Raw genomic sequence first — 13,545 nt, 5'->3', positions numbered from 1 at the left:
TCAAAACACTGTCACATGAAGAGCATAAGTAAATACTACCAATATCTTATGTTAATTTTAATAATATCATTAACGTTTAAAATTACAAATACTACTTCTATTTCATATCTTGTTATTATTTGTAAACAAAATTGGATTAATATGAAATATATTTTAAGTGATATTTGATTTTTCAAAATTGAAATTAAACGATTTTTACAATCGACTAATTTTGAACGTGGTGTAAGTCCATTTGCAGCCCGTAAATATACATTATTTTCGCTAAATTCTTAGTTAAATTGAAACATTGCCAGACTTGATATAATTAACCTGAATTTTTTAATTGACAGATATGCTAACCTTTAATTTTCTCGAAACAAGAGAAAATGGACTTACACCACTTTCAAAATAAACGGTCCATATATAATCCCATAAGTAATGGGGGACCCATAAGTAATTATTTTGAAATCTGAAACAAACTTTGTAGTAAATTCAACTTTTATTTCTTAATTCATTATATAATCTCCATCATTATAGTTTGCCATCTTTCCCTATTATTAGAATATTTTGAATGCAGGCTGCTTCACCTAAAACTGTAAAAGAATACGTGTTTCCTCTTCAAGGATACAGAACTGAAGGCAAAACAAATTCTTTGCAAATAATTGATTACTTATGGGTACCCCTAATAAAATCCGCAGTCGAATGATAATTGTTTCGTCAAGTTCATGTTAAAGGAACGGGTAATCAAAGGGACCGTGTCCCATCGGAAAGCGTTTTTCCCTTGCGCTCTCAATAATAATTAGCCCGCGAAAGGCAAGGCCGACGTCAAAATTCTCATTCTCTCGGAAGCGAACGCAGATCGAAGAGCCTACCGACGAAGAGAACCCCCTACGGTCTTGCTGCTGCGAATCTGTCAACATCCTCGTCAAAGTCGCATTGAACTCTCTTCTTGTGGACCGACAAAGAATCCTCGGCTGCCGGGTTGTTTGCTGGCAAAAAATCAACTCTTTGGAAGAACGCTCTGCATGGTTCTTCGTGTCGAGATCGATCTCATTGTGCACCGTGAACGATTTCGGCTGCCAGGCACTTTACGGTTCCAAGGAGGACGCCATCTTTGTCTGGAGATCATGATCCGCCGTATCTGCTATGCTTGCTCCCTACTCGCGCGATTATGCTGCCCAAAGTATTTATTTGTGCTCTTCAATTCTTCCGCGGATCAATCTGTTCTCTGAATCATTTGCAGAATTGTAGATTACAATGTTTGTATGCTGTAAAGCGAGATTTCTTTGCGTTCTTCGAGCAAGTATTCAGCTTCTTCAGGTATTCAATTCTTTCAAGTATACAACTTCTTGAAATAAGTTTCAACTTTCTCAAGCTTAAAAATACAATATACAACTCTTCAAATGTACAATTTTTTCCAATATTTAATTCTTTCGAGTGTACAAATCCTTGAAATATACATTTTTTTCCAATATTTAATTCTTGCGGATATACAACTTCTTTAAATAAGTTTCAACTTTCTCAAGCTTAAAAATACAATATACAATTCTTCAAATATACAATTTTTTCCAATATTTAATTCTTTCGAATGTACAAATTCTTGAAATATACATTTTTTTTCCAATATTTAATTCTTGCGGATATACAACTTCTTTAAATAAGTTTCAACTTTCTCAAGCTTAAAAATACAATATACAATTCTTCAAATATACAATTTTTTCCAATATTTAATTCTTTCGAATGTACAAATTCTTGAAATATACATTTTTTTCCAATATTTAATTCTTGCGGATACACAACTTCTTTAAATAAGTTTCAACTTTCTCAAGCTTAAAAATACAATATACAATTTTTTCCAATATTTAATTCTTTCGAGTGTACAAATTCTTGAAATGTACATTTTTTCCAATATTGAATTCTTGCGGATACACAACTTCTTTAAATAAGTTTCAACTTTCTCAAGCTTAAAAATACAATATACAATTCTTCAAATATACAATTTTTTCCAATATTTAATTCTTTCGAGTGTACAAATCCTTGAAATATACATTTTTTTCCAATATTTAATTCTTGCGGATATACAACTTCTTTAAATAAGTTTCAACTTTCTCAAGCTTAAAAATACAATATACAATTCTTCAAATATACAATTTTTTCCAATATTTAATTCTTTCGAATGTACAAATTCTTGAAATATACATTTTTTTTCCAATATTTAATTCTTGCGGATATACAACTTCTTTAAATAAGTTTCAACTTTCTCAAGCTTAAAAATACAATATACAATTCTTCAAATATACAATTTTTTCCAATATTTAATTCTTTCGAATGTACAAATTCTTGAAATATACATTTTTTTCCAATATTTAATTCTTGCGGATACACAACTTCTTTAAATAAGTTTCAACTTTCTCAAGCTTAAAAATACAATATACAATTTTTTCCAATATTTAATTCTTTCGAGTGTACAAATTCTTGAAATGTACATTTTTTCCAATATTGAATTCTTGCGGATACACAACTTCTTTAAATAAGTTTCAACTTTCTCAAGCTTAAAAATACAATATACAATTCTTCAAATATACAATTTTTTCCAATATTTAATTCTTTCGAATGTACAAATTCTTGAAATATACATTTTTTCCCAATATCTAATTCTTGCGGATATACAACTTCTTCAAATACACAACTTCTTCAACTCCTAATTCAAAAAATTGTGTGTGCCAATGCCAAGGAGCTACATAGATATTTGTTTCTTCTGTTAATAATGTAATTGAGTTGGACACGATACAACAGCACATTTTCATTCTTCAAATATCTTCACTGTTTCGCGTTTGATTTGTCAATTTTGTCGCGCATAAAATCAGCAGTCTACGCATCAATATCTAGAACTATTTCAAGATAGACTAGTTGATTTTCTCCACTCTTTATCAGCCCCAGATAGATAGTTGCTCTCCGGAGCAACAATTCCCCAGCATCCCCGGCTACTTCGTGCCGCGATTCCTGCGAACCGTTGATTCCGTTCTTTCGCTCGTCCACCATTAGCAGAGGTTCGATTGTGCCGGGAACAATCGCCAACCAGAGACGACGGAATCGAGCATCGGGGAACAATGAACGGGCCGACCGCAAGCACTGAGCGTCCAGAAACCGCAATTTTTCAGATCGTCACCGGCTACCGATTCCCCGGAACCGGCGATGATTTACGGTTTCAGGATCGAACCGCATCTTCATGTGGCTCCATTCTAACCGCGCCGAGGCTGGATATTTACGATCCCCTTATTTACCCATCGGGCCCACTGCGTTCAACAACAACAGGAAAACTCTTAACGGAGAGAAATAGAGAGATAGAGGCAAAAAGAGCCAAGGAAACAGAGGGAGAAAGAGAGGAGAGAGAGAAAGAGAGAAGGGGTTGTTGCTCGATGCTCGAAAGGGGGTGGATTATTTACGGCGTAACGGTGTTCCGGGGCTGTTGTCTTCCTCGCCGTGTCGGGTAGGCGGATCGCACGTCTCCTGGCAATTTGCATTTATTTGCGGGTTCCCGACTACGCCCACTTTTCATGGCTCCCCATGAGACGCGAGATACGCATCGCCCACGCCGTTCTTCACACTCCTCCGACGCTCTTCAACACTCTCGCGACGTCAACGACCACCGGGGTCTCTCTTGTTTTTGCGATAAAATGTGTGTGTGTGTGTGTGTGTGTATGTGCTAGATCGGGATCGGTTACCGCGCGCCTTTTTCCTTCGACGCGAGTCACGCTCCAGGGATGATAGCGATTGATGGAGGACGCGTTAGGCTCGGGGGAACGAGGTCGACTTTGTTTCCATGCCGTCAGTTGTAACTGATAGCAGCGTTGCTCGGACTCTTCTCTGATTTCAGGATTTTCCCTCTGGGAGACGAAGAGCGTTACCAGGTTGGTGACTCAGGTATTTAGACTCATTAACACTATTTCTACCGCGACCGGTCAAATGACCGTTTTTAAAATTTCGATTAGAATTTCCTATATACAACGTAATTGAATCGCCTTTGAACTTGACGACTTTTCCTAAAATATGCGTATAATACATTTTTCAATATTCGCTTCTTTTTTTATTGTTTATTTTCGGAGAAAAATTTGTAGTCTGTCTTACCTACCACGACCGGTCATTTGACCGGTAGAACGATTTATATCTTTTTGTAATAGTATTCTTTCAAAGACACAATTCCGAAACTATAAAGTCGTTAAGGTAAAGGTATCAGTAGTTGACCAGTTAAGAGAAGTTTTTCACGCGAACAACCGTAACCGCTTGCTCTGTCATCAAATAGCGACAGTCGATGCCCGAAGACACTCTTTAAGTCTTCTAGATTATGTAACAATGCCACTTTTTGAAAAAAGTTTACTTATACAAATTTAAGAAACATATTTAAAAATTCTGTAATTGCTTCAGAAGTTGACCACTCTTAAACATGAATAATCTAGTAATTGACCTTCTCTTCGTTAGTAGTTGACCACTTATACTAGAAAGAGGGTTAAAGCAATAATGTTGGGAATCATTTTAGTATCATTTAGTTTCAACAATTACTAGCACAAATTACAATTAAAGAATAAAATAAGAAATAAAATAAATCAATTCCATAAAAAGTTCAATTCAGGAACAGAGTAGACGTTGCGAGTTCTGCTCGATTTCGTGGGCTCATTGATATGAGAAAGTACAGCCTTCCACTCGTAGTCCAGCACATCAGGCTTGTCTGGCCACTTCCATAATCGCCCGTACATTTCCATGGATGAAATAGTCGCTTTTGTTTTAGTTACACTAAGAATTTTTCCAAAAAAAAAATTTCATCGTCTCTTCAGAATAATTTCTAAAGGAGCCCTCGATAGGAGGCATCTCTCGATAAGTAATGAAATAACTTCTGAAATAAATAATTAAATAAATGCATTTTAATTTTCCGTTGGTATTTATAATGTCGCGCACATGGCTGTCTTAAAAGACACTGATCAATACTTGACCGTGAATGCAATCAATAGTTGACCATATGGTCATCCTCTAAAACACAGCATGCTACAAAATTTATAATTATATTTTGTACTCTTAACAATCGTAGATGTAAAATGGATACATTATAAGTCGTAAACAAATTTAAATGAGTCACGTTAGTAATTGATCACACCTGTCAACTTCTAAAAATTGTTCAAAAACAATATTCAATATTTGACCACCTAATAAACTATTGTTTTTCAGGTTAGAATAACAAAAACAATGCATTTATCACTTATAAAACTCTGTGAGAATATAAACAGCAAATAATTCGGTCGCGAAAAGTTCACAACGTATAGATTTCTTTACCTGAACCGTACAGCTTTTCTTAACAGAAACGTTAAGGAAATGGAGATATATCAGCATATTACTAACCTTAATGAATTCAAACGTCCGTTATTACTATGCATACTTCACTTCGCATGCAGTTCTTTTGAAATTTAAACAACAGATAGCATGGCATCCGAGATTCACTTTCATCAAAAGTGCACAGCTCATAAAAACCTTATTTTTTATGTTTTTCTATAAAATGGTCAACTACTGGTACCTGGTCAACTACTGGTGCCTTTACCTTACGAACGAAAGGTAATGCAGTTGTGGCATGATTTTAGCCGAAAAGTGGCTTCCAGGGTATGCTTTACGGCACTTCGAAGCGTTTACAGTTCTCGCTCGCCTATCGGCCATCGCGGTGTTTATTTGCCTAATTGGTATCCGAAGCGGTCCAGAACCTCGGATTTTCTAACACCGTCTTATCCACTATGACTGTGAAATAAATCAAATCATAGCCGAAAGGGATGCCTAGACGTCTTCTCACGAATTCAAATCGGTAAAGTCTTGTGACCTGAACAGAGAGCATCGAAACGTGAAAGTTACAAGGAGCATATTCGGCAGTCTTTTACTATTTTGTATTTTTATTCTATTATTATTCTACTTTTATTTTATATCGTGTTACGTGTTATAAGTGTCATTTTCGAAAAAGTGAACAAACCAACAACACTTCGTAGTAAGTTTCACATTTTATCTTTTGTTCATTTTCTTATCCATCTTGATTCACATTTTTATATTTTAGTTTTTATTTTATCCCTCGAATATTCATTCCCAAAATGTCAAGACGTTCGAAGAGTGTAAATTTATTATTAGAGAAAATAAATAATATTGATGAAGAGCGTACCGAAGATGATCAGGAAATTTTTGATATTGAAAATGACAATGCGGAAAATTATGATCTATTTGAGACCGACTCGAACACCGATGAGGACGAAGAGAATGTTTCGAACGTACGCAGAGGACGAAAGAGAAGGAGATTTTTAATTAGTTCCGATAGTGAGAATGAGGAAGAGGTAATCGAAACTGCTGTAGACGGAACTGTTTGGCAAGAAGTAAAAGAAGGGTCTAATCCTGGAAGGGCACCTATTCAGAATATTTTTAGGAGAACATCAGGCCCAACAAGGTATAGTAAACGAAATATTTTGCAGTGAAAACGAATAAAATGTACATTATATACTCCTAAATAAAAGAAACTATATTTTTATTATATTATCTTCATTCTAGATTAAAAAATATAAGTTGTGCTAAAGACCGGTCGCGGTAGGAATAGTGTAAATAAAAATTTGGGACTGTTGGAGGCAGTTATCGATCTCAAAAGAAAATATACCAACTCAAAATTCTAGCGGATATAATTTTTACAGCCTCGTTGAATCGCCGATCTCGAAGGTCATCTTCCAGGACTTGAAAAATCTGCCTCTGCCAGTCCTCCCCCGTTAATCCCCAATTATCTCCAAACAAAGTGTCCAAACAGTCTGAAAGAGCAACCCCCTCTTCAGCTCTAGCCTAAACCAAGTCCCTCTAGGATCCTAAATGCAACAAACTCTGAGGCACGTCCACCCTGGCCACCTCGGACACACCGAAAACAAACACTAGCTACTAGTGGGGGGTTCAGTTTCCCAATAGAGCGTCGGGCATTCCCGTAAATCAATTACGTCTTCATCCATCCGTCGTGATCCGAAATTCTCCGCTTCACGCTCGGCAATCAGCGACATATTGTGACGACACCGTGACGATCTCCTTGCGACCTTGAAGAGAGCTACTGCGGTGATCCTCGGAGCTACCAACTGGCTAGGAACCGGCCGAAGGGGCTGCCGGTTTCCTCTTCTTCCACTTCCTCTTTCTTCCATTTCCTCTCTTCGCTTACCTGTCCTTCTCTCTGACGCTCTTCTACTTCCTTTCTCTCTCTTCTAGTTCTGTCTCTTCTGGGATTCCCTATCTTTCTCCATTCCACTTTTCCATTAGGCTGTTGCATAGGAAATTTTAGAATACAAAACGTTACGAGGCATTTTGTTCAAGAAACACCATTATAGTCAGCGGGCTCGTCGAACAGTGAAAAGATGACACACCGTTGAAGAATACGATTGACAATAATTTCTTGCGACTTAATAAAACCACCCGTGAGAGAATTAAATTTTTGTTTGGGTTCTACTTGTAAATTTGCAATTAACGCAAACAGTTTTTATTCTTCGTAAAAGTCCGCAGTCCAATTATATTCTTTAGAAAAATGTAAAACCGATCTTCAAGCTCCCAGCTTGAGTTTTTATTTGGATATTTAACTTTGCTGTCGATATGAAGTTTATTACAATGTAAATAGGATTGTCAAGTATGCTTTTTATATCAGTGAAGAAAGATATTAACGTTAAAATTATACAATTTTTGGAGAATTTGGTAGTAAATGAACTGGTGATGGTAGTAAGCATATTAACGTTAGAATTATACAATTTTTGGAGAATGTGATAGCAATTGAAGTGGTTGTGGTAGTAAGTATATTAACGTTAAAATTATATAATTTTTGGAGAACGTGGTAGTAAATGAACTGGTTGTGGTAGTGAATATATTAACGTTAACATTATACAATTTTTGGAGAATGTGGTAGTAAATGAACTGGTCGTGGTAGTAAGTATGTAAAGAAAGGATACTTTCTTTAATTCAAATTAGCCGCGCTTTATTAGCTCAGCGCGCCCTCTAATCGATATATATCGATGCTCAACGAGGGAGATGAAAATATAGAGAGAGTGATAGATAATTAGCGACAAATAAAATAATAGATCTAGGAGTAATTGAGGAGGAATACACTTTAATTGTCGTTTCTCTTTCTTTTAGGTAATTAATAAACCATTTTGCATATTTGTAAATATTGTATATACATCATATGTAAATTATAACCTCTTTCTTTTAGAGCAACACATTTTGGTTATTTTCCTGGAAAGTCCTCAATATTATCCATTGTCTTATATTAACGTTAACATAATACAATTTCTGGAGAATGTGGTAGTAAATGAACTGGTTCTGGTAGTAAATGTATTAACGTTGACATTACACAATTTTTGGAGAATGTGATAGCAAATAAACTGGTTGTGGTAATAAGTATATTAACGTTAACATTACACAATGTTTTGAAAAAAGCTTATTTTTTATATATATATTAAATTTATTATTATATTTATTATTCGTAGAGAAAGCTTAAAAATGGCAGTCTTCTAAAGGAATGTGAACGACCAGTACAATCAATGACCTTGTAATTCGTTAACTCTCTGCACTCGAAGCTATTTTAACTCCAAAATGAAACATTTCTTCCGACACATTTCTTCTTTCCTTATGTATAAATACTATATACTAAAAGTTATACATACGAAAATGGCGCAATTTACTCGTACAACACCGAAGTGTTTAGTAATAAATTAAATACAAACAGATTGAATGTTAAAAATATTTTGAATAATAATACAGCAATTCTCAGTGGCGCCTTACAGTCGCCATTCGAGTGCTAAGAGTAAAAAGAGTAGGTCACTTCGAGGACCAAAATTTATTTAGAAAAAAAGTTACGTAAGTTCAACTTTCCATTGTTTCAAATCCTCATTTGCCACAACTTAATAATTCCTCTCTCTCTCTCTCTCTCTTCCAGTTCTGTCTCCCGCTCGCTTCGACTTTCTTCGTCTTCCTGTCCGTTTCCGTCTATCTAGATTCCGCTGGCCCTCTCGCCCCCGTAGCAAGGAGACGGAGATGGTCCGCGATGAGTAGCATGAAGACATTAGGGAGTTTGTTTTGTCCTCGCCGCGGGACACCGTCGACCCGGCATGGCAGAGGCCCCGTTAAAAGTAACGCCGTATTGCTTGGTAAGGACGAGGAGCCTGCGGGTGGTCCTTTGCCGGTTTCCTTCCGCTTTTCCGCCACCTCCCGCGATAGTGAATGCGTGTCGCCTCCTAAGACAGCCTTCTGTTTGGCCATTCTCGCGCTCCGTAGCTCACGGGACGCACAAACAGGGACGATAATAAACATTGATGGGGCATCAGCGGACATCCTCTTTCTCGCTCGCTCTTTACAACAATATCCTCTCACGGACCAGCCGAGATTTTTTCCGCAGGTCTACCGGGCTTTCCCCGAAGACGACGTAGCCGCGACGGAACGAATCGACCGAGCTTCCACGGAAAATCGAAGGGAACCATGATCTCCGCGTCCTAACTGCGGCGCGAATCGATTCGCGCAAACAGCCCCTCCAGCATCTGCGCGTCCATTTTCTTTCGCGCGCTCCGGATCGAGAAAAAAATATTTTCGGGCCGGTTGCCGACGATGTCCCTTCACAATTTATTTCCTAGATCCTATCTCTATACTCCATTAGAAAAATTCAAATTGGTGACTATTGCATGTCTATTTTCTTTTTTATTGGATAAATATTGACCACTGGGGAACAGAATTTTATGTCGGGTCAAAAATATTAATAACTAGACTGTGGATCTTTAACACTAGATTTTATAGGATCTACGGGTCCTGCATTCTTTAATTTACAAGTATTGTGAGATTGTAAAAATGCATTTAGGAAATTTATTTAACACGTTTATTGAAGCATATATTATATTATATTAACATTTTTATAAAATATTCCAAACTGGCAATTTTTAATGCTCCGTAAGCCCAGTGTTGAAAAAGTATTTTTTCTCTTAATAATTTTAACGCAATGAATTGTCGACTCCGGTGTTTGGGTTTTGATTATTCTCTAATTGTTGGGAACAATGGGTGTTTTGCGGAAAAAGGATTGTTTGCGCAAGACGTAACATTTGTATGAACTGTCTAGGAAAAACGATCGGACTGCAATAATAGAAACTGTTTGCAGTGGATTGCACGGTGCCGGAGAGGCAAGAAACGGAAAAAGAAAATGGGAACTCGTGATCTCTGATTCAATTAGTCTTTTTACTGGCCGACGCCGGGTGTCACGTCCTGCTCGAAACGAAGCATCGTCATTTCCTCGGTGGAAAAAGAATGGCTGGCCCTAAAAAGCGAAAGTTGGGAGTGATCATGCGTTAATTGTTAGGGGAACACGATTTCAAGCGAGTCGACGTTATACGTATGTATTTGAGCCTCGTCTCTTGCCCAATCAGCTTGCCGGTCCGCCGCGTTGTTCAAGTATCGCGACGGTGTTCCATGATTTTCTTCTCGGTTTGTCATCTGTAAATTTGTTATTGACTGGCGACTGTCCTCTTAGATTATCGGAAAATTGATATCTTGTACAGTTTGTTATACATTTTATAATTATTTTTCTTGCCCACTCTTGCGGAACAGTGAACTACTGTTGTCCACGCTTTCTTGTTTAGTTGAATTGTTTCTTCCATCCGATTTGCCATTTATTAAATATTTTTATCACGACCGTGGCGGAGAACTTTCTTGAAAACTTGTAATTTATAAATTTGTAGTTGTCGAATAGCTGTCTCCTTCTTTTTGATTTTTCATGGAAAATTTATATAGAATTTTCAAAAATTGTTGAATAACCGTCTCCTTCTTTTTTGAGATTGTTCATGGAAAATTTATATAGAATTTTTCTGGTCGACGGTGTTGGAGAATTTTCTTGACAAATTGTAATTTATAAATTTGTAGTTGTCGCGAATAACTGTCTCCTTCTTTTAGATTGTTCATGGAAAATTTATATGGAATTTTTCTGGTCGACGGTGTTGGAGAATTGTCTTGACAACTTTTAATTTGTAAATTTGTAATTATCAAATATCTGTCTCTTTTCAGATTGTGCATAGAAAATTTATATAGAACTTTTCTGCCCTTTTTTGTGGAACAGTAATTTTCCCTGTTCTATGTTTCCTTATATGATTTTTCAATGCTTTTATCCAGCCACTTTGCTATTTATTAACTATTTTTTATCGCGACGCTGTTGGAAAATTTACCATACTGCCCTATTCATAAATTTATAATTCACAAATCACTATCTACTTCTACAATTTATAGAGAATTGACATTTTCCAGACAATTTTGTTATAATATTCTTGCCCTTCCTGACCAATAGACTTCTCTTTTCTATGTTTAATAAATATTGCCCGTTGCCACCAACTCAAAAACGTGCGAGCCTGTTCCAAGCAACGAAACTTTAGAAAACATGGCAAAAAGAAATCGCAGTGCAGTCGCAGAAAAACACAGTCGCAGACGGGAAACAATAGTAATTGCAAGAAAAGGAGAAAGACACTGTTGTAACTCAGCGAGCGATAAATGGCACAGTTCAATAAGAAGTCTCTTTGCTGTCAGTGAACCTAGAGTCTCGTTAAATCACTACAAGCCTAAAAATCGGACTGCAACTTCTCAAAAGTTATAGCGCAAGAGAAACATGAAGTATTTTATCGAACTCCGGTAAAAAATAAAAAATCAATTAATCGAAACGACCCGCGTTTATGCTATCAAAAAACCACCAAGTAGCCTCTGGCAAGCAGTATCCGCAAGAACAGGTACTCAAGTCACTTTAAAAAATTAAAAAAACAAGATTAAACCCGGTCGACGTACCATGAAGAAAGTCACCCCTAAAAGATAATTGTTCAGAATCAATACCACTTTAAACGAAACACTTTAATTTATTTCTACTGCTACTTTTTATATTTATTTCGACTTGAATCAGTAGAAATTTCAAATCCAAAATTTTAAAAGACGTCTTCCGACAACTTCCGTGGGAACAGTGTTAATTAACACCCCCGGAAAAACCACCCGCAAAACACAATCTCCTAAATAAATTGAAAATGCTCTAGAACCTCCATCAAAAAATATCTACAAGCCTAATCGATACACCGCCTGGAAGAACAAACTAAAAACCCAAATCAATCAGCACCCCCAAAGAAATCCACCCAAAAAAAGCACCCCTAGAAGATAAAACAACACACTTTAATTTATTTCTACTGCAATTTTTATACTTATTTCGACTTGAATAAGTAGAAATTTTAAGTCCAAAATTTTAAAAGCCTTCTTTCGACAACATTGGTGGAAATAGTGTTAATTAATACCCCCGGAAAAACCACCCCCAAAACACAATCTCCCAAATAAATTGAAAATGCTCTGGAACCTCCATCAAAAAATATCTACAAGCCTAATCGATACGCCGCCTGGAAGAACAAACTAAAAACCCAAATCAATCAGCACCCCCAAAGAAATCAACCCCAAAAAAGCACCTCTAAAAGATAAAACAACACACTTTAATTTATTTCTACTGCAATTTTTATACTTATTTCGACTTGAATAAGTAGACATTTTAAGTCCAAAATTTTAAAAGCCTTCTTTCGACAACATTGGTGGAAATAGTGTTAATTAACACCCCCGGAAAAACCACCCCCAAAACACAATCTCCCAAATAAATTGAAAATGCTCTGGAACCTCCATCAAAAAATATCTACAAGCCTAATCGATACGCCGCCTGGAAGAACAAACTAAAAACCCAAATCAATCAGCACCCCCAAAGAAATCAACCCCAAAAAAGCACCTCTAAAAGATAAAACAACACACTTTAATTTATTTCTACTGCAATTTTTATACTTATTTCGACTAGAATAAGTAGAAACTTCAAATCCAAAATTTTAAAATACAATTTTAGAACACCCCCGGAAAAGCAACCCTCAAAACGCAATCTCCCCAAAAAATTGAAAATGCTCTAGAACCTCCATCAAAAAACATTCACAATCCTAATCGATACACCGCCTGGAAGAACAAACTAAAAACCCAAATCAATCAGCACCCCCAAAGAAATCCACCCAAAAAAAGCACCCCTAGAAGATAAAACAACACACTTTAATTTATTTCTACTGCAATTTTTATACTTATCTCGACTAGAATAAGTAGAAACTTCAAATCCAAAATTTTAAAATACAATTTTAAAACACCCCCGCAAAAACAACCCCCAAAACGCAATCTCCCCAAAAAATTGAAAATGCTCTAGAACCTCCATCAAAAAACATGCACAATCCTAATCGATACACCGCCTGGAAGAACAAACTAAAAACCCAAATTAATCAGCACCCCGAAGAAATCCACCCCAAAAAACGCACCCAATAAAACAAAAAAAAAACCGAAATCATCGGATGAATCGGCCCCCACCAAAAGGTGTAGAAAAAGGAGCAGTGGTCGGCAGGCAAGCATGGTCTCCGACACAGTCCTCCCCCGCAAGCTTCCAGTCATGCGCTGGCGGAAGCCATGGGCGTGACTAGTATGTCTCGGCAAGGGGATCGTTCGTGGGCCAGGATTGGCCGA

The sequence above is a fragment of the Halictus rubicundus genome, chromosome 1, assembly GCF_050948215.1.
Source record: "Halictus rubicundus isolate RS-2024b chromosome 1, iyHalRubi1_principal, whole genome shotgun sequence".
Taxonomy (NCBI): Eukaryota; Metazoa; Arthropoda; class Insecta; order Hymenoptera; family Halictidae; genus Halictus; species Halictus rubicundus.
This window is presented reverse-complemented; position numbering follows the sequence as displayed.